Genomic DNA, 19,850 nt, shown 5'->3' on the forward strand with positions numbered 1-19,850 from the left:
TGCCTTTGAGAAAACTAAGGAAATTGTCAGAATGTCCAAAAAACTAAAGTCTGTCGCTGTCATGTCTCAAAAAGACAACTTCTGTCCCAAACACTAATAACTTAAATTAACTTTACAAGGGGCATCTCTTTCCCAACTAAAGTATTCTTTGTTGATCCAAATAACAAAACAGTTCCCAGTCTTTCGGGTAATCACTAATGGTAAAACTAAAGACATTTTCAAAACTGTAGGACTCCAAGGTTAGGGTCATCATTATTTCCCCTAGATTCATTTTGTGTAGTGTTTTTTGTAGATCTAACCAACAGAAAAAGCACCCAGTTCCTCAGGTAATAACTAGTGGTAAAAATTAAGAAATGTTCAAAACATTAGGACTCCAAGGTAAGGATCATTATCCTTTCCACTAGATTCCTTCTTGTAGTGTATCTGTCCTCTCAGGCCTGTACTGTCGTATACAATGGTCAGTATGCAGTTCACAAGAATATGCTCCTTGTATTTCCTCTTTTTATCCCACCAACTTGGAACACTTCTTTTACCAAGCATAGGATTTGTGTCAGTATATATTCTTTACTTATTTTGACTTGCAATATTCAGAATGGCTTGGTGTACTCCTCTGCCAAGACATTGCCTTGTCTTGGACTTTCCCTCTTGGTGGGGAATACCTTCAATGCCCCCAATGTGCATTACAATACAAGCTTCGAAAGTCACTGTGAAAAGGCACATAGCAGAGAGAAAGCAGCCCCACACATATAGAACTCCATGGGTAGGCCGTACAATGTACCATTAGCCATGCTTTAGTAAGCCATGTCCCTGAGAGGCAAGCAAGACAGAACGCTCAGGCCTTACCCTTGAATATAGTCACATATTCTGAGCAAGTATAGTAGCATTCAATAGTAGCCAGGGAAACCTTAGTGGCATTCATAATGCTAGGGAATGGCAGTGACACTTTACACTAATTAAATAAATAAAACATGAATGCATCAAGACCCAGTTAGCCATCTCTGAAGCATGAACACCCTCACCCACTCAGCAGAGAATATTAGCCAGGCCCTTGCAAAAAGACGCACACATACCAAGCTATAACTTCCCACAGCAAGACTGAATGCCACGCAGTGATTGGTTGAGGCAAGGGGGGGCTCACTCATTCCCAGACCTGAATTGTGGTAGTGCGGTCATGAAAAAGATACAGAGAAATATACAGATGCTGGAGCTAAAGCACAAACACTGCACACATATTGGTCAAAACACATCAGCTTAGCTGAGTTCCCAAGCCAGTTTTCAAAGGACATACAACAACTTATGTTCCTAATCATTGCATCAAAACATATAATAATGAAGGTCACAAATTGGTAGGAACTGGACATTTGTCAGTGAAAAGAATGTCTGGCAAGAGAGAATGATCAAGGAGCAGCACTGCCTTCTGTAGGAAACAAAATCTCACTGAAAAATGTCAATTTGCTAAGGAAAGAGTCATACAAAACACTTGTGCACTTAGAAAAGATTTAATCAGGTAGCAATGATTTTCATGGACATTTATGAACAACTCTCACAGCACACACACACTATTAGTGAAATAATATGTTTAAAATTGTGCAAGCTGCATACATATATTAATTTCATTGTAAGAGAATGAAGTTTGCAAACAACTAAGCCCCTAGCTCATAAGGTCAATACAGAGCAAATGAAGGAGAACCAAGTCATGCTTCAAAAGACGTAAAGTTGAATTGGCAATGAACAGTTCACAATGATGGATGCGGTAAGACAGTGCCAAAGGATAAGGTAGTTGGGAAGGGAATGTAAAGGTCATAATTTTGTTGTCACACTGTCACATCTCACACAGAAATTGGTTGAAACTTACTCAGTCGCTCACTCCACACATAATCCTCCTGGAACAGCAAATCAAAAATCAAGTCTAGTCGATACAAAAAATAAGAGTAGCATCCAATCAGTACCATGGGAAAGGAGATGATCTCAATGCTAATTAATAAACTGAAATCTTGCTCGGGGTCACAATGGTAGAATAAGTCAATAGGGCTAGGTAGTACATAGATGTACAAATAGTGCAAATGACGATGTCCAATCAGAGGCTGGGAAAGTGTGCATAGTGTGTTGTCATTTTTACTCTGCTATTTGCTATAAAAACAGCAGTTTTTTGTGAGCATTTCTAATGTCTTTTTGATAATTCCCCGGCCTAGCCTGTGTTGTAATATGTAAATATAAAAATATTTTTCTCACATCTTGTGCATTACTTTTTGGCTCCTTGGATTGATTTTTATAATTGAACTTTGGATTTTCCTTACATATTCTGGTGGCCTGTACAGGGCTCCAAGCCTCTTCTAGACAGCTGTGGGCTCCTTCGCCACACTCCTGGGCAAGAGAGTTCTGCCTGAGAGAGCAGAAGACTGTGCAGACCAAAGGTGTTAGCAAGCACCAGGGTTAACCAGAAGGCTTGCCTGATTGCTAAATGCCTGGCCCGCCGCCTTGAGTGCAGGTCATTGTGGGGAGAAGCAGCCCTGGAAGGCTCCGGAAGACCACAGCGAGCCAGTGCACCAGATTCAAGAACTATAAAGGGAGAGTGAGTATAAATGCGAAAGTAGAGTGACAGTGTCAACTGCATGTTTTTTTTGCACTTTTCTTTTCTTTCAGTAGAATCTGAAGAGGGCTTCCTTAGTGAGGAGCGGAATATCTTACATATATATAAAAATTAAAATGTGTGGGTTTGTGGCTTCGCGTATGTTCCCTATACAATTCCACAGCATTTCACCATTCTGCACCATACTTTTCATAGTCACCTGTTAGGACCATCTGGACATTACTGGCTACATGACATCGGGAAACCCCACCCCTTTCCCCGGATTTCAGCAAAAGTGCAAATTTGGGTGTGAGTTTGTGGCTTTGCATATATTCTGTATACAATCCCACACCGTTTCACCAATCTGCACTATAATTTTTGCACAGTCACAAGATAGGACCCCCCAGACATTATTGGCAACATAAAATCTGGACACCCAACCCCTTTCCATGGATTTCAGCAACAGTGAACATTTGGGTGTGGGTTTGTGGCTTCACATATGTTCCCTATACAATTCCCCACTGTTTCATCAATCTGCACCAAATTTTGCAGAGTCACCTGTTACGACCCGTTGGACATTACCGGCTACATGCCATTTAGTCACCCCACCCATTTCCCCAGGTTTCAGCAAAAGTCACTGGGTTTGTGGGTTTGAAGCTCTGCAAATGTTCCATATACAATTCCCCACTGTTTCACCAATCTGCACCAAATTGTGCACAGTCACCTGTTAGGGCCCTCCGAACATTACTGGTGGCATGACATTTGGACACTGCACCTCTTTCCCCGGATTTCAGCATAAGTGAAAATGTGTGGGTGGGTTTGTGGCTTTGCGTATGTTCCCTATACAATTCCACACTGTTAAATGAATCTGCAACACATTTTGCACAGTGACCCGTTAGGACCCGCTGGGCATTACTTGCTATATGACATTTGGATACCCTACCCCTTTCCCAGGATTTCAGCAAAAGGCTCTGGGTTTGTGGCTTCGCGTATGTTACCAATACAGTTCCACACAGTTTCACCAATCTGCACCAAATATTGTACAGTCACCTGTTAGGACCCTCCAGACATTACTGGCTACATGACTCTGGACAACCCACTCCTTTCCCTGGATTTGAGCAAAAGTGAAAATGTGGGTGTGTGTTTGTGGGTTTGTGGCTTTGCTTATGTTCCCTATAAAATTCCACACTGTTTCACCAATCTGCACCTAGGTTTGCACAATCACCTGTTAGGACCCTCTGGACATTACTGACTACGTGACATTTGGACACCCACCTCTTTCCCCGGATTTCAGCAAAAGTCAAAATGTGTGGATGGGTTTGTGGCTTTGTGTATGTTCCTTATAAAATTCCACACCATTTCACCAATCTGCACCAAGTTTTGCACAGTCACCTGTCAGGACATTCTGGACATTACTGGTGACATGACATTTGGACATCTCACCCCTTTCCCCAGATTTCCGCAAAAGTCACTGGGTTTGTGGGTTTGTGGCTTTGCCTATGTTCCCTATAGAATTCCACACCATTTCACCAATCTGCACCAAGTTTTGCACGCACCCCTTTCCCTGGATTTCAGCAAAAGTGAATATGCTTGGGTGGGATTGTGGCCTCGCATATGCTCCCTATACAATTCCACATTGTTCCACCAATCTGCAAAAAATGTTGCACAGTCACCTGTTAGGACCCTGTGGACATTACTGGCTACATGACATCTGGGCAACCCACCCCATTCCCTTAATTTCAGTAAAAGTGAACATTTGGTTATGGGTTTGTGGCTTTGTGTATGTTCCGTATACAATTCCACACTGTTTCTCCAATCTGCACAAGGTTTTGCACAGTCACCTGTTAGGACCCTCCGGACATTACTGGCTACATGCCATTTGGACACCCCACCCCTTATGCCGGATTTCAGCAAAAGGTAAACATTTATGTAGGTTTGTGACTTGGTGAAGTGTTGTTCATTATGCCATTCCACACTGTTTCACTAATCTGCACCAGATTTTGCACAGTTACCTGTACCTATGAGAGAATTAAATATGAAGCTGTAAACAAGGAGCTGTTCTTCCTACACTAGGATGCGTGCGGCGTCCCGCTGTAGGAAGGAAAAACCTTTTCCAAGATGATCCTATCCCAATTTCGAAAAAGCTTTACCACATAGCCGGTCCCTGGTGGACATAGCCAATTTATTCCCATTGGTCGCCCCTCATGGTCATGGCCAGAAGCCAGATTGTCTGGGTCATGACCTAATGCCATTACCCAGACAATCTGGCCACTGCCCGGAGCTGCAGGCTATACCTCAGTCACCAAAGCTATATCACTATTTTCTGTACCTACATTATGACACTTGGCAAAAAATAAAACACTGACACATTTGCAAAACCATGGTCCTTGCCAATGCTCCTTACACAGGTTTGCTGGAATTCTGTCCATTTTTTTTTCTCAAAAGTTTCCAAATGTAAGTACATATAATAGTCATGTAATGTAGCCCCCATTTGACAAAATCCATTCAGACTTTGCACAAACTTTCAAGGTTTGGTCTCTAATCTTTCATTCATCAAAAAGCAACAAAGTTATAAACCATCTAAAAATGTTAAGACACACCCTCTAATTTAGCACCCTCCTGACATAATCCTACCATTCTTTGTAGATACGTTTATATCTAGATCCATAATCTTTTTGCAGACTTTTGTCTAGATTTGTCAAATGGCACCAAATTTATAAACCTTTACAATTTTTTGGGACTCCCTTCTAATTTTGTTCTTTTTTGACAAAAAAGCACCACACTTTTCAAAACCATTCGGCATCAGGTCTAGAATGAAATTCCAAAATTTCATGCAATTTCATTAGTGGTGCCAAAGTTATAAGCCATCCAACAATTGCTTTTCACCAACCCAGTAATGCATCTAAGATGTCAGTGGATATCATAGGACTGCCCTGGCCTGTTCTCGGACAGTTTTTTTTTTCTTTTTAGTGCCATATCCGATCCCATCCTCATAACACCTCACCTCCCCAGAGATTGTTTCATTAGTTTGACAAGTGAAGTGCAGAAAAAGTACATGGCCACATCAGATTGATTCTGTGAAGTTTGGTGAGGTTTCGTGCAGAGGGGTAAAGTTATAGGGGTGGTCCCAAAATGTGTGGTTTTACCCATAGATGCAATAAAAAAAAAACTGCTCACACCTACAGCTGAAACCGCTGGATGGATTTTCACCAAATTTGCTCCGGGATCACCGATTTGGTTCCAAAAGCGTGCTTTTTTTAAATTTGGTGTAAATATGTTCGGTAATTTTGTTAAAACGGCCAAAAAGTCGGTAAAAAAATGTGTGATATCTGGGTTTGGTCCGCAGACTCTCTTCCCAGTTCGGTCCACAGATGGGCTTCTGATTGGCCCAGGGAACGGGTGTGATTTGCAAGGACATCCAACACACCTGCTGTTTAGGTGGTGAAAAGCGTGAGGTGCGTCATATATTTTGGAAACGCCTGCCATGTTGGATTCACTGACAGTGCCCGTTGTCTGTGAACATCACAGTAAAAAAATATTTAAAAACACAACATTGCACTTGTCAAACTAATGAAACAATCTCTGGGAAGATGAGGACTGATGAGGATGAAAAGCCAAAAAACAGGCGGTTTTCCACCCTCAAAGTTCACGAACAGTTCAGCGCATCTCTGTGTGTTCGCAAACATCTCAGATGTTCGAGGGCATCCAAACATATTTTTGCATCACAGGGTTGGTGATAAGCAGTTTTTGGATGTCGTATAAGTTTAGCGCCACTCAATGATATTGGGCCTCATTACACGGATGGCAGTGAACCATGGCGCTATTAGTGCCATGGTTCATGCCGGTAAAATACCGGCACCGCCTTGGTGGAAAGGGGAATTACCGCCCTATTCCAAGGTTGGCAGGGAGGTAATTCCCCCTTCCACCATTGCCCTTCCCCATTCCCATTTTTGCCCCATAGGGCTCTATGGGAATGGGGAAGGCGCTAATTACGGTACCGCAAATTGCAGTACCGTAATGAGCTCCATGGTCCCTTTGCGGGTTGGTTTTTAACGCCTGCAAAAAGCAGGCGTTAAATTCCCCAACCCCCAAAGGGACCTCGTAGTAAGGCGGTAAGGATTTACCGGTAACGGTAAAATACCGGTAACGGTAAACCCTTACCGCCATCCGTGTAATGAGGCCCATTGTATTTTATTTTGTGATCTTCTTCTAGATGTGACCTTGAATGCTTCTACAAAGTTTGGTGCTTGAATTATGTCTAACAAGTATAGTGGCACTCAACAGTAGCTCGGTAAAGCTTTGGGGCACTCATAATGCTAGCAAATGACAGTGGGCCTCATTACGAGGTTGGTGCTAGTCATGACGCTATTAGCTCCATGACTAGCACCAATAACGGGACCGTGTCCGCCCTCGTTCAATGGGGACCTATCGGTCCAGTCTGACCTTGGCGGGACCGGTAAGTCCCCATTGTAAAAGCCATTCCCCATTCCCATTTGGGCCCCCATAGGGCTCAATGGGAAGGGGGAAGGCGTAAAAAACGGTACCGCAAATTGCGGTACCGTTATTGACCCCGGTATCCCTTAACAGCTCCCATCCATAACGCCTGGTAAAACCAGGCGTTAAGGGAGGGACCTGCTAAGGGACCTCAGAATAGGGCGCAAAGGGATTACCGGCACCAGTGTCATTACCGGTGCCCGGTATCCCTTTGCGCTCACCTTAGAATGAGGCCCAGTGACCCTTTACACTAATTGAATAAATAACACATGCAGGCCTTAAGACTCAGCAATCTCCAAAGCATGAAAACCCTCACCCCCTCAGCAGAGAATATTAGCCAGCCCTTGCAAAGAGGCACACACATGCCAACCTGCAACTTCCCATAGCAAGACTGACTTCAGCTCAGTGATTGGTTAAGGCAAGGGGGCAAACTCATTCCCAGGCCTGAATTGCGTTAGTGAGGTCATGCAAAGGTTACAAAGAAATATCAGACCCTAGAGTTAAAGCACAAACACTGAACATAGAGTGGTCACAACAGATCAGCTTAGCTGAGTTCATAAGCCAGTGTTCAGAGAACATATAACAACTTATGCTGCTAGTTAGTGTATCAAAACATAATGAAGGTCACACGTTGGTAGGAACTGAACAATGAGCAGTGAAGAGTAGGCCTGGCAAGACAGAATGATCAATGAACAGCACTGTCCTCTGTAGGAAAACAATCTCACTAAAAAAGCTTCAGTTGCTAAGGAAAGAGTCATACAAAACACCATTGCACATAGAATAGAATTAATCAGGTATGATGTTCATGGATATTTATGTACAACCCCCACAGCACATACACATTATTAGTGAAATAATGGGCCTTATTACAGGGTCAGCGATAGAACCCGCCGGCAGGCGGTGCCCTACCGCCAACCCCGTAACACTGTTTCTGCCACCTGACATCCCTGTACCACCGGGATATCATGGCAGGTGGCTGAACAGTAAATCCCCATTCCCGACTGGGGTCAGTGAAGCACCATTGCTAAAGGTGCCGGTGCTTCAGTGAAAATACCTCCGGTAGAGGCCTGAACTCCCCAGCAGTTCATGCCTGCCTGGAGTTCCGTGCTCCTGCTGGCAGACTCGCAGTTTGGTGGTCCGGTTCTGGGCTGCCAAATTCATAATGAAGCCCAAGATCTAAATAATATTGTAAGCTACATGCATATATACATATATTCATATCATTGTACGACAATGAAGTTTGCAAACAACTAAGCCCCCAGCTCATAATGTCAGAGGCAGAGCAAATGGAATCATGAGAAAGGATGGAGCAAGTAATGTTTCCATCGAAGAGGTGCAAAGTTGAACTGACGATGAACAGTTCACAATGATGGGAGTGATAAAATGGTGCCAACCAATGAGGTTGTTTGGAAGGGGATTTAAAAGTTATACTTTTGTTGTCACACTGTTAAATCTCACGCAGAGGTTGGTTGAAACCTACTCAGTCACTCACTCCACACATACTCCTCCTGAACAGTCAATCAAAAATCAAGTGTAGCTGATACAAAATAGAAAGAGTAGCATCTAATCAGCACCCTGGGAAAGGAGATTATCTCAATGTTAATTAATTAATAAACTGATATTTTGCTCCAGGTCATGATGGGCCAATTGGGCTAGGTAGTGTATAGATTTACCTATAGTGCAAAGGACGAGGTCCAATCAGAGGCTGCGAAAGTGTGAATAATCTGTAACATTTGTTGTCATTTTTACTCTGCTATTTGCTATCAAAACACCCATCTTGTGTCCCCATTTTTAATGACTTTTGGATAATTCCATGGCCTCGGCTGTGTTGTAATAAACTTTAGTTTTTTTCACATCTCGTGCATTATTTTATGGCTCTTTGTAATTGATTTTTTTTATTGAACTTGGGATTTGCTTTACACGAGTCCCACACTTTCAATATTTATAACTGCTTGGTTCACTCCACTGCAAAGCAATTATCCATCCATGAACTTCTCCTATGGGTGCGGGTACCAGACTTGCAATATTCAAACTGGCTTGGTATACTTCCCTGCCAAGCCTTTGTACTCTCATGGACAGTCCCTCTTTGGGTGCGAGTACCAGACTCATGTAGTATTCTGATTGGCTTTTGTTTCTGTTTTTCATATGGATGCGGGTCACAGACTCGTATTTCGTTCCCAGGATCCCAGACCCCCTTGCTCCAGCTTCTGCTTTTACTGGCTCACTCCCCCAGACCTCTAGCACCTCTTGGGCAATCTGTGTACCTGTTTTCTTCTCCCTGACAGGTACGAGCGTCTCCCAAGCAGCTGCTGCAGCTCTTAATGGTCGGGTAGTGTTCAGGGCTCTGTGGCTGTTTGCAGCAGCTCTGCAGATATCTGCTTCTTCCACGCAATATGTCCTCTCTCTGGATGCTTCGCCGGTGCTATGTATGCCCGGAGGTCCTTCTCAGCAGCAGCCCAAGCAGTCCTTGCTTCCTGTACTGTGTTTGGTTCTCCTCCTTCTTCCTTGGAGTACCGTTCTCTCCTCACATCTCAGCTGTGTTTAAACTCCTGCCTTGGAAAATTGAATTTTTATGGGCCAATCACATTTGTTGAGAAGCGAGAGTGCTCACTCTGCTTCTCCAGAGTGATTCTTGGACTCCTAATCATCATCTTCTCGCTATATAATGTACATTTGAAAACAGCATACTTTGCATTCTCTGAGGTGTAAGTTTTGTGAAGTTAATAAGGTTTCCCAATACTTGATGTAGAGCCTTGATGTAGAGCCATATGCACTATACTTTGCATTCTCTAACATTTGCATTTTGCCAAGTATATTAGGTTTCCTAATACTTGATGTAGAGCCATATGTAGTATGCTGTGCATTCCTTGATGGTTGAATCTTGCCAAGTATACTAGGTTGGCTAACTTGACAAAAACAGACATTGGCCTTGTCGAAATAAGGGGAGTTAACACTGGAGAGGAATTTAGATGCACTAAAGCGCGGGGGGGGGGGTATGTGTTCTTTGAGCATGTTTTGTCCCCAATCCAATAAGGGGGTTTCCTCCCCTATGTGATCATCCCTTGGTGCACCACCCCCATGGGGACTATTGTACTGTGCATGCACCGACCTGCCCTATGGGAAACGTCTCCCACTAGGGGCTACGGAAGAACAGCCTCAGATTCATCACAGTGCCCTCTTCCCGATATCAGACAAAGACTGCCAGCATCAAAAGTGTTCTCAACCCTTGACTTTGGAAATGTTTGAGCATACCCATAAATAGGTAAGAGTAGTATAAACTTGCCTTTACCTTCGGGGGCAACAATACACTTGGACCTGTACACCCTTCTGATACATCAATTCTGGGAATTACTTTAACATTTTCCTTCACAAAGCCATGTCTGATTAGAAAGAAAGAGGAAGCTTGGCCTATTTGGATGAAATGTTGATAAAACGCTCAACTGTGGAAGAACATGTGGCCGAAATCCAATATGTTATTGGCCAATTGCCAAAAGCTGGTGCAGGATTACCTCTCCAGAGTGAACTTTCTGGGACATGAAATCACATCTGGGTGTCTCAATCCCCAGAAAAAGAGGTTTGAGCCTTCAGCCAAATATAGGAAAACACATATCTGTTTGTTTTGCAAAGCCTTCTTGGGCTAGCTAATTATAATCACAAATTCATTGACAATTATGCAGATAGGCTGGGATAAAGTAGGAGTGGGGTGAAGCACAGTCTGAGGCAGTAAAACAATTAAAAAGAAGCCTGTCGCAAGTTCCTTGTTTGTCTTACCCCATCAATATTAAGGTGTTTTTTCTCAGAGACTGGCTTCTCAGACACCTGCTTGATGGTGGTTTTATATCAAAAACATGACAAAGTCAACAAGGTAATCTGCTATGCGAGCAAAATATTATCCTGTTTAGAAGAAAAATGCAATGACTGTGAGAAAGTACTTATTGCAATGGTGTGGGCATTGTAAAATTACAGCCAGTTTATCTAAGGGAGCACATCATATTAGAGACCTCCCACTAACTGCTACATTATCTACAAAGTGATATAATACAAGCTGGAAACATCTCTAATTCAAGAATTACTTATTGGATTCTGTCAATGCAGGGCTTTTTACTGTGGAAGTCAGGTATGGCCAAAATAAGAAGAGCCCAATAGCTCAAGGTTTGGCAGATGTACGTGACTGGGCTGACGAACACTGTCTCAAGGATGAGATTTCAAAAGTCTCTTGAGCTATGATGAAATGTCGCTTAGTGACAACACATGAGTCAGGATCTCAGTACATATTTAAAGGGATGTCTCATCTGTGCTCAGTTCCAACTGAGTTCTCCCACACACAGAGCTCCTCTACAGTACAGAGGAATGATGTTAACATGGTCTGATTTTAAAGTATACTACATTGGACGAGTAAACCATTCTTCCTGAGGAAATACATACATGTTGATGGTGACAGACCTCATTACAAAGTGGATTGAATGCCTTCCTCCCCCAAATTGGAAGGCAGAGTCTTCGATGATCAACCACATCTTATCTCATTTTGGTCTTCCACAAAGGAGTGAGTACAACAGAGTAGTCATGTTACCAGTGAGTTGATGACAAAGATGTGCAAAATATTAGGAGTGAAAAGAAAAATCCACATTGCCTACTGTCCAGCATTGTGCAGGGGTGTGGAAAGATGTGTGTATTTATCTTGAAGAAGTTTGTCATTGATTCTGGACCAAGTTGAAACATCAGATTGCTGCTTGTCCTGATGGCTCTTAAATCTACACCTTCTTCTGCCACCAAGATGTCTCGTTTTGAATTAATGACAGGACTAAATGGTATTACCTTAACACCTGCTTTACTGAACTCAGGTGCAGACATTGATAAATGTCTCAATTACTCATCAACACTTACATAGAACATTTGAGGAAAGACCTACAGCATGCTTTTGCATATTGCAAACACAATCTGGAGAAATCTGCTGAAGGGATGAACAGATCCCATATTACGACCTCAAATACAAAATGGTAGTATGAGGTAGGTGACATGGTTTATCTCTAAAAATGTCTAAGAAACCAAGCCAAGGAGAAGAAATGTATACCTTCTTGACAAGGTAATTTTGAGTGCATCAAAAAGATCTGTCCTTTCGCTTATAAGATCTGCATCATAAAAAGATGTTAGCTTGAGTTAAAATTGGCTCACATTAATCAACTGAAATGATGTCACTCTCCTCCAGCTTTGAGAATGATTGAGGAGCCATTAGGGCTGTAGAATATACTGAAGGATGAAATTTGGAGAACAGAAAAGGGAAAAAGAACAAGAAAAATGAACTTGTGAGTAACAAAATTAGAGTGCAAGAGTGGGGGCGCCCGAGAGCCCAAGCAGCATGGCAGCTCCTGCGTGAGCTCCTCACTTGATCTGAAATCCTGGTTAATTTCCTACAGCTCCCGGCAGAGTTGTAACCCGCAAATAGTGGACGATTGGTGCAAGTCGGGTACTGGGGAATTGGAGAGATTTCATGCCAGAACGGTGACAGGTGACAGGTATTGAGGAAGGCGCTTGTGACTGATAAGGTGGGTGCAGGCCAAGCGACCTGGTAGAGAGATCTGGGGGTGGCCGAGGGAACGAGAGTACAGAGTGGCCGTGTGGCAGAGGAGACAGAGCGCAGCAGCTCCAGGAGTCACCGGTGGCCGAAAGAACCCCAGCTAACATTGGAGGCCAGTGTGTTTGGAGAGGGCCCCACCCAGGGGTCCTTTACTGGCACATATAAATGGCCCAGCAGTTGACAGATGGCTGTGGGGAGCCCCGCACAGAGGCAGCCACTCAAGTCTTGAGTAAGGCGGTGAAAAGAAGAGTGGCTGTGATGCAGAGATGCCAGATAGTGGCGGATTTGCAGGGGAATGGAGACCAACCCGGCACCCGCCATTGCAGTGACCAGGAATGACAGGTGGTCCGACAGTTGGGAGAGATCCTGGCTAGCATCCCACTGTGGCCTGGGTGTGTAATCACCAGGCGGCGGCCCTACCAGAGGACAGCCGCTCATGTCCCAACTGTGAGAGCTGCGGGGGGCTCCCTGCTATGGTTGGTAGAGGCTATTGAACACTACTCCGGCCCTGGGGCCATCAGGTGTCTCTGGGGGCACGGAGAGGATGAAGGCACACAATGAAGAGAAAGGAGGTGGGGCGGCATCCTTGGTGGTGACCCAAAGGCCTGCATACCAACATCTACAGCGGCTGTGGTGTCCCAGCCCCAGCGAGATGTGGCAGAGGAATGCTGAATGCCTTTGTAGGGTCCCCAGGCCGGGGTGCCTAGTGGTGAGGGAGTACCGGGTCAGGGGAGATTCTGCTGGAGTGATTGTCCCGGAATAGCACTGGGCCATAGCTGATTGGAAAAAGGAATTGTGCCTGTATTTTCAGCTGGTGTGTATTTGTGTTTCCTTTACAGGATTAAGAATCAGTATTTTGAAATGTACATATGTTAAAAGTTTTGAACTTTAATATACATTTGATTACACAGAGTTATAATGTAGCTGTGATGCTCGAAATGCCTTATGGAGGGACAGGGCCTCCTGTCCTTGTCCTACCACTTCTCTGTGTGTGTTTTCTCTATGTTTTCTGTCACTATGGTCCTGCCTGGACCTCTGACAGTGCAGCTCTTCGTTTTTATCTTTTGGTGAACATCACCCCTGGGATATCCTTATGGCAGCCATGGGTGGGGGTACACCCTTGTACCCCTTATGTGTGTTTTGGGCACCTGTGTATGGCCCATAGAGCAGGGTATGGTCTGGTGGCAGCTACATGTTGACTTGAAAGTGGCCCTGAGTATCCTCCATTTTTGGGATACCCAGGCCCTGCCATAGGAATCAATGGATGCCGTCTTGGTTTCTATTGCCTTTTACTTTGTTTGCTGAAGTCCTAGGAAGCCCTGGCTCTGTCCCTTCCTTCTGAATTACTGGTGGGTGGAAACAATATATATGTATCTCTGTTGTTCCCTTTCCCCCTGACTGGCTGCTGGGTGGAAATATCATATATTTTTTATTTATTTTTTATTTTTATATAGTTCGTTACAAACTTTAAAAATTACAGAAACCAGTTCCTCCAAATGAGATTTGTGCTCATTTGTCCTCACTGATCCCCCTCCTTATTATTATTATTTGCAAACTCCAGTCTCTTTCCCAACTCTTCCAAAAAAACTGTCAATGCAAAAAGCTGTTTTTTTCTCAGAGCTTTCATGCATCACTCTCCACCACTCTTCTGCAGTTAGGCAGGGTCTTTCCATAATTCATTTCCCCAGATGTAGTGTTCGTAGATCCTTAAGAGCTTTGCAGTACAGGCTTAGATGTTTTAATGACTCTTTCGATGCATTACAAAAAGACACTGGTCTTCTACAGCCTCTTTCCTGTTCTACAGATTCAAGATCTCCTTTGTTTTGAAGCGATTCAAATGAAATTTCGTAATAAGGATTATTTTTTTGCTACAGGGAAACAAGTCTAGGTATTTTGGTAAAGTACCTCTCGATCTAGATTCCAGGGCTACCTGCTTCATACAGCTTTGACTATTTCTTGTATCTATGGTTTCACACCAATCTTCATCCTAAATTTTGACTTTTATTTTGTTTGGATTTCTAATTAGAGTGTCTTGACCTAGGTTTAATTGTGTTAAAATCCTTTCACATGACGTCTCCCATTGCTCAAGAATCGAGCCCTACTTCTTATTTTCTGGAGTAGTTAATATTTCAAATTGTGGTAGGTCATCAGCTCCTATCGATTTCCTATATAGGATCAAGGAGTTCCACATCACTCTTGCGTTTATAAATGTTAATCCCAATTCATAACGCATGCAAGAGACGGGTGTTCCTCTAGGTAGATGTAGAATTTTGCTCCAGTATGCATTTTCGCACCATGTACACGTTTCATATGGGCAACCCAACATTGCCTCAGCTCCAAAGATCAATGATGGTATCACTTTAGCTCTGTAGAATTCTAGTGCTGCTTTTATAGAAAACTTCCCATACCTTTTGTTTATTAACATTCCTTGGGACATCGTTGATGTGGGAGCTAATTAGCACTCCTAGGTATTAACTTTGTCTGACGCATTTAATCACTTCTCCCCCGATTGTCCAGTTAAACTTATGTTTGCTATTGGATGTTGATCCTATTAGATTTTGTAGTACTTGGATCTCTGTTTTTGCGACATTTATGATCAATCCATGTTCATCCAAGTATACTTTTAGGGCTGTCAGTTTGCATTGGAGACCAACAGGGGTTTGGTCTAGGAGTACAATATCATCTGCATATAGCAGATAGTCCAGCGAGTTACTGTTTATCTTTGCAGGAAATGCTCTTACTTTATCCATAGCAATACCCACATCTGACATGAAGAAATTGTATAATGTTGCTCCTAGAGGACAAACCTGTTTCAGCCCTCTAGTTGTTTTTATTGCAGTTGAAAGGGCACCCTCTTGATTTAACCTGATCTTGATGTCTGTCTCTTAATAAAGTTCTTGTATCACCTTCATTAGATCTTTTGGGAATTTTTTTGTTTCCATTTTTGCCCAGAGACGTTCTCTGTCGATGCTGTCGAAGGCTTGAGCCAAATCGACAAAAGCTACGTATGTTCTAGATCTTTTTTTAATCACATCCATCTTTATCAGGTTAATCAAGCGTAGATTCAGTGGGCAACCAACTCCTTTAACGAAACCTTTTTGACGTATGTCGAAGGCTGATACACTTTTAATCCAGTTTGTTAGCTGGATCAGTATCTGACTTGCAAAGAGCTTTCCCATGACATCCAATAGGGCTATCAGTCCGAAGTTCTTCGGTTCTGATCGTAAACCTTTTTTAAATATTGGTACAATCACTGCGGTTTTCCAGGATCTTGGGACTCTTCCTTCTCTTATGACGTTTTTAAGTAGGTTGTAACATAGGTCTGCCCATTCCTCTGGATACTGTTTTAACATCATATGTGTCAGGCCATCAGGTCCGGGCGCTCTTGAGGTACTCAGTCTCTTGATGTTATCTAGTATGTCGCTTCTGGAAATTTCAAGGGCCCACGGACCCCATCTTTTTGACCATGATAAACAAAATCGCCCTGCTTTTTAAATAGCTCAGAGTAATGTTCCGTCCACTGTCTTTCCGAAACTTATGATGCTTGAAGAGCTCCTTGCAGTGTTTCAGCATTATTGATGATATTCCAAAAGGATTTCATGTTCCTCTTAGCTAAAGACGACTTCATCATCTCTTCTGCGTCTTTTTGGAGTATTAAATTCTTGTGCAGTCGTAGCCACATTTTAAATTCTGTTTTAATTCTCTTAATTTCTCTCTGTGGATCAAGTGCCTGTTGTGTTAAGACATTACGTATCGCTCTTCTTTGTTTTCTTTTTCTTGCGATGATTTGGGGATCATAAACATGATGTTTCTTGAACCCCATCTTACTCATTCCTACTTGATGTTCTACATAACATTGTAGCAGTGCCGGATACTCTATTGAATCCATCTGATCAGAGTTTTCCCTGTCAATGAGTGATTGTGTTAAGGCTAGTATCTTCTCACCATCAATTTTGACCCAATTTCTACCTGCTGTTACACGTACCTGAACTTTCCATAGCTGTTTTGGGTGGGGATTTAGATCATCCATCTTGATTGTTACCAGGTTATGATCACTCTGGGAGGTCACTATCACTTTTAATTTCGAGATCTTTCCACTAATACAGTCCGATACATAGAAATAGCTCAGAATTGTTTTAGTCAAGCCTTGGGTCCACGTTGGGTTTGGGGGATATCACCTCTGATGTTACCATTCAGCATGATTAAGATTCTCTCGTTCATTTCTTCAACCCAAACTTGTTTTATTTGGTAAGGATCATAGTTGTATCTTTTCTGCCTTTTGATCTTACTTACTTGTAGGAGTTCCATATTTAGGTCACCACACAATGTGATAGCTGGCTCCTTTTCTGCAGCTTTAATACAGTCCATATTTCCACATATCAGTTCCAGAAAGTCAGATTCATCTGTGGCTTCATGTTGCCTGTATATATTAAAAATATATATATGGTTTGCCATGTGTGTTTTTCTTGCTCCTATTTCAATGGTGGAGACCTGTAAGTAAGGTGAAGGATTTCTTGTTTTCTTTATGTGGAGATTTTTAAGTGATCTCACCATTGTTATTAATCCTGCCATAGGTCTGCCCTTCTCCTGTTTAATAGCAGGATTTAGGGCAATTTCAAAACCTACTGCACTTGGGGGTGTTTGGAGCCATATGTCCTGCAGACAGATGATATCTAAATTGGTCAAGTCAACATCAGAGCGTCCAAACAGGTGGGCAAACCCTCAGGTATTCCACAAGCCCATCCATAATGCATCTGGTGTTTGGCTTTTGCTCTCTGAGGGTCTATTTAGGGTCTCAGCTAGCCAACTCCTCCTGGTTTTACGGACTCCTCCCCTTTAGTCTCATCATTTGTTACACTCCTGTGTCCCTCCACCGTGATTTTAATTTGCTTCAGTGGGCTCTCCTGGACTTCATGCAGATGAGGTTTTTTATCTGCTTGTTTAGTATAGTTTATGTCTCTTACTAGATGGCTCTGGGTCTGCCTCCTGTCAGATTTACTGTAGCCTTCTCAGGTGTTTTGTGTTGTGGGTACAACCTAAGGGTGGGACCTGTGAGAATGGAGTCTGAAGTGACAACACATTCTCTGTTATCTGTGTCTGGCTTCTGTATGTGTGACACAAGGAATGAGACAGCCCTGCCAGGAACTGACATGAATGCAGTGTAGTGTGCTGAAAGGCTGGGTACTTGCCCCAATCCACATCTTTTGTTATGGGTGTCTGGATGGAGTGAATGGCCCGAATGCCTGTGAGCCTGATTGACTGCTTGCCTGCATGAATGCTCTAATGTGTGAATGACTGACTGAGCATGGCTCAGCCAGAATTAACGATCGACAGATGTGTATATCTGGGGACCTCTCACCTACCAATTTGTTCAGTAGCTGAAGTCGAATGTCATGATGCCTACCCCCGTGGACCCAGACCAAGTCCAGCAACCCCGGAAGCAGGCATCAAGTTATCCCAAGCAAGCCCAACAACCCCTGCTAGGGGCTATTCAGAAGCAGTCCTGGCGTCTATGGCGCCAGGCTCATATGGAGAGTCAGTCCTGGCGCCATAGGCACCAGGCTCATAGATTAAAACTTACCTGATGCAGACCATGCTGCAAACTTACCTGATGCAGACCATGCTGCAAGAGCTCCAAGCCAAAAGAGGCTTGGAAGGGACTACTTTACCTAGGGACTATTTTTTACTCGGGTGGGGCTGGGGAGGAATACTTACCTGGGACTACTTTGGAGGCTATTTAAACCACGCCCGAAGAGCAGCACACGCTTCGCGTTATTCTGCATCCAGCAGCGTAACGCTCACCGTGCCTGCAAGTCTGCATCCAGTCTTCTGCCACGCCCGCCACGAGTCTGGAGCTCCTAGAAAATGGGAGAAAGAAGGAGAAAAGGTTAGAACTAGAGCAATACCTTTGATCCTTACCTGAATTCCCGATCCATCGCGCCTTCGAGCTGGAAGAAAGAAGTTATTTTATACACATCGCCTCGCCTGCTGCAGCGCCGCACTGAACTCACCGGCCTTCGCAGCATCTTCACATTCCACCGCATCCTTCTGCATGTTCCCGCCGCACTCCGGCACCTAAGGGGAAGACAAGAACAGCAAGGTGAGCCAAGGGAATACACAGAGGCAATATTAGTTACCCCCCATAGACTTACCTGATTTTACCACCGGGGGTACTATACCTCTTCACAGGTCAGCGCAGCTTCCACTGCATCTTCGCTGAACCCCAGCCCCTAAGGGGAAACAAAAGGACAGCAAGGTGAAACAAAGGGACGAACAAGGGGAAACCTCCTCACCACAATAGACTTACCTGATTTTACCGCCGGAGGCATTATTCCCCGAGACTTCATACTTTCTCTCAGCGACTGAATAAGGGAGAAAGCAACAGGTTACATATTGACATTATTTTATCGAACTGTGTTGGATAATACAAATCCTTACCTGAATATTACCGGTTGCCATGAGGAACTCTTTGCTAGGGTCAAGCTGCAACCTGCAAGGAATCGGACAAGAGTGAAAGTCAGACATTTGAACTCTTACGAACTACATACTTACGGCGTCTTGCCGGGAATCTCAGAGTTAATATTGTTCTGGAACTCACCAATTCCTTCGAGCCAGTGAAGCAACTGGTTATCTACGCGCCCCTGCGCTCAATGCAGTATGGAGAGCTCATCTTTCCAAACCATCAGGTGAGACTATAAGAGGGGACATCAAAGGTGATCAGTGGGGAGAACAGCGGGAGTGGGGGGGGGGTTAACGCTCAACTCCACGGGTGGTTAATTCCCTTTCTCCATTTGCAGAAGAATGTTCCTACGGGCCAAGCAAACGAAGCTAGGTGGGCCAGTCCAGTCCGTCATCTCGGCACTACTCGTCACATTGGTGGAGACCGCAGCTGTCCATTTCAGATCGACGCCCCTGTGGGAGCCAGGTGAGCGTAACATCGAAGCTCAGCAAGAAGAAGCTGCTCCTTGAAGTCCAGATGGAAGAGAAGTCTGCTGATGCATTTCTTCACAAATCTGAAAGCTGTTGTGTCTCCCAAGGACTGATCCAGAGAGGACCAGCAAAGTAGACCTCTCCCCGAGCTATGAGGGACCATCGTGCAAAACTGCTACTCTTCATCCAAGTAGCCTGAAAGCAAGTTCTGTGTGTCTGCCATCCAGAGAAGGGATCTTCGAAGTCCAGAAGGGGAGTGCCGGACATCTCAAGCCAGACAAG

This window comes from Ambystoma mexicanum, chromosome 10 (assembly GCF_040938575.1).
Source record: "Ambystoma mexicanum isolate Mex_15411 chromosome 10, UKY_AmexF1_1, whole genome shotgun sequence".
Classification (NCBI taxonomy): domain Eukaryota; kingdom Metazoa; phylum Chordata; class Amphibia; order Caudata; family Ambystomatidae; genus Ambystoma; species Ambystoma mexicanum.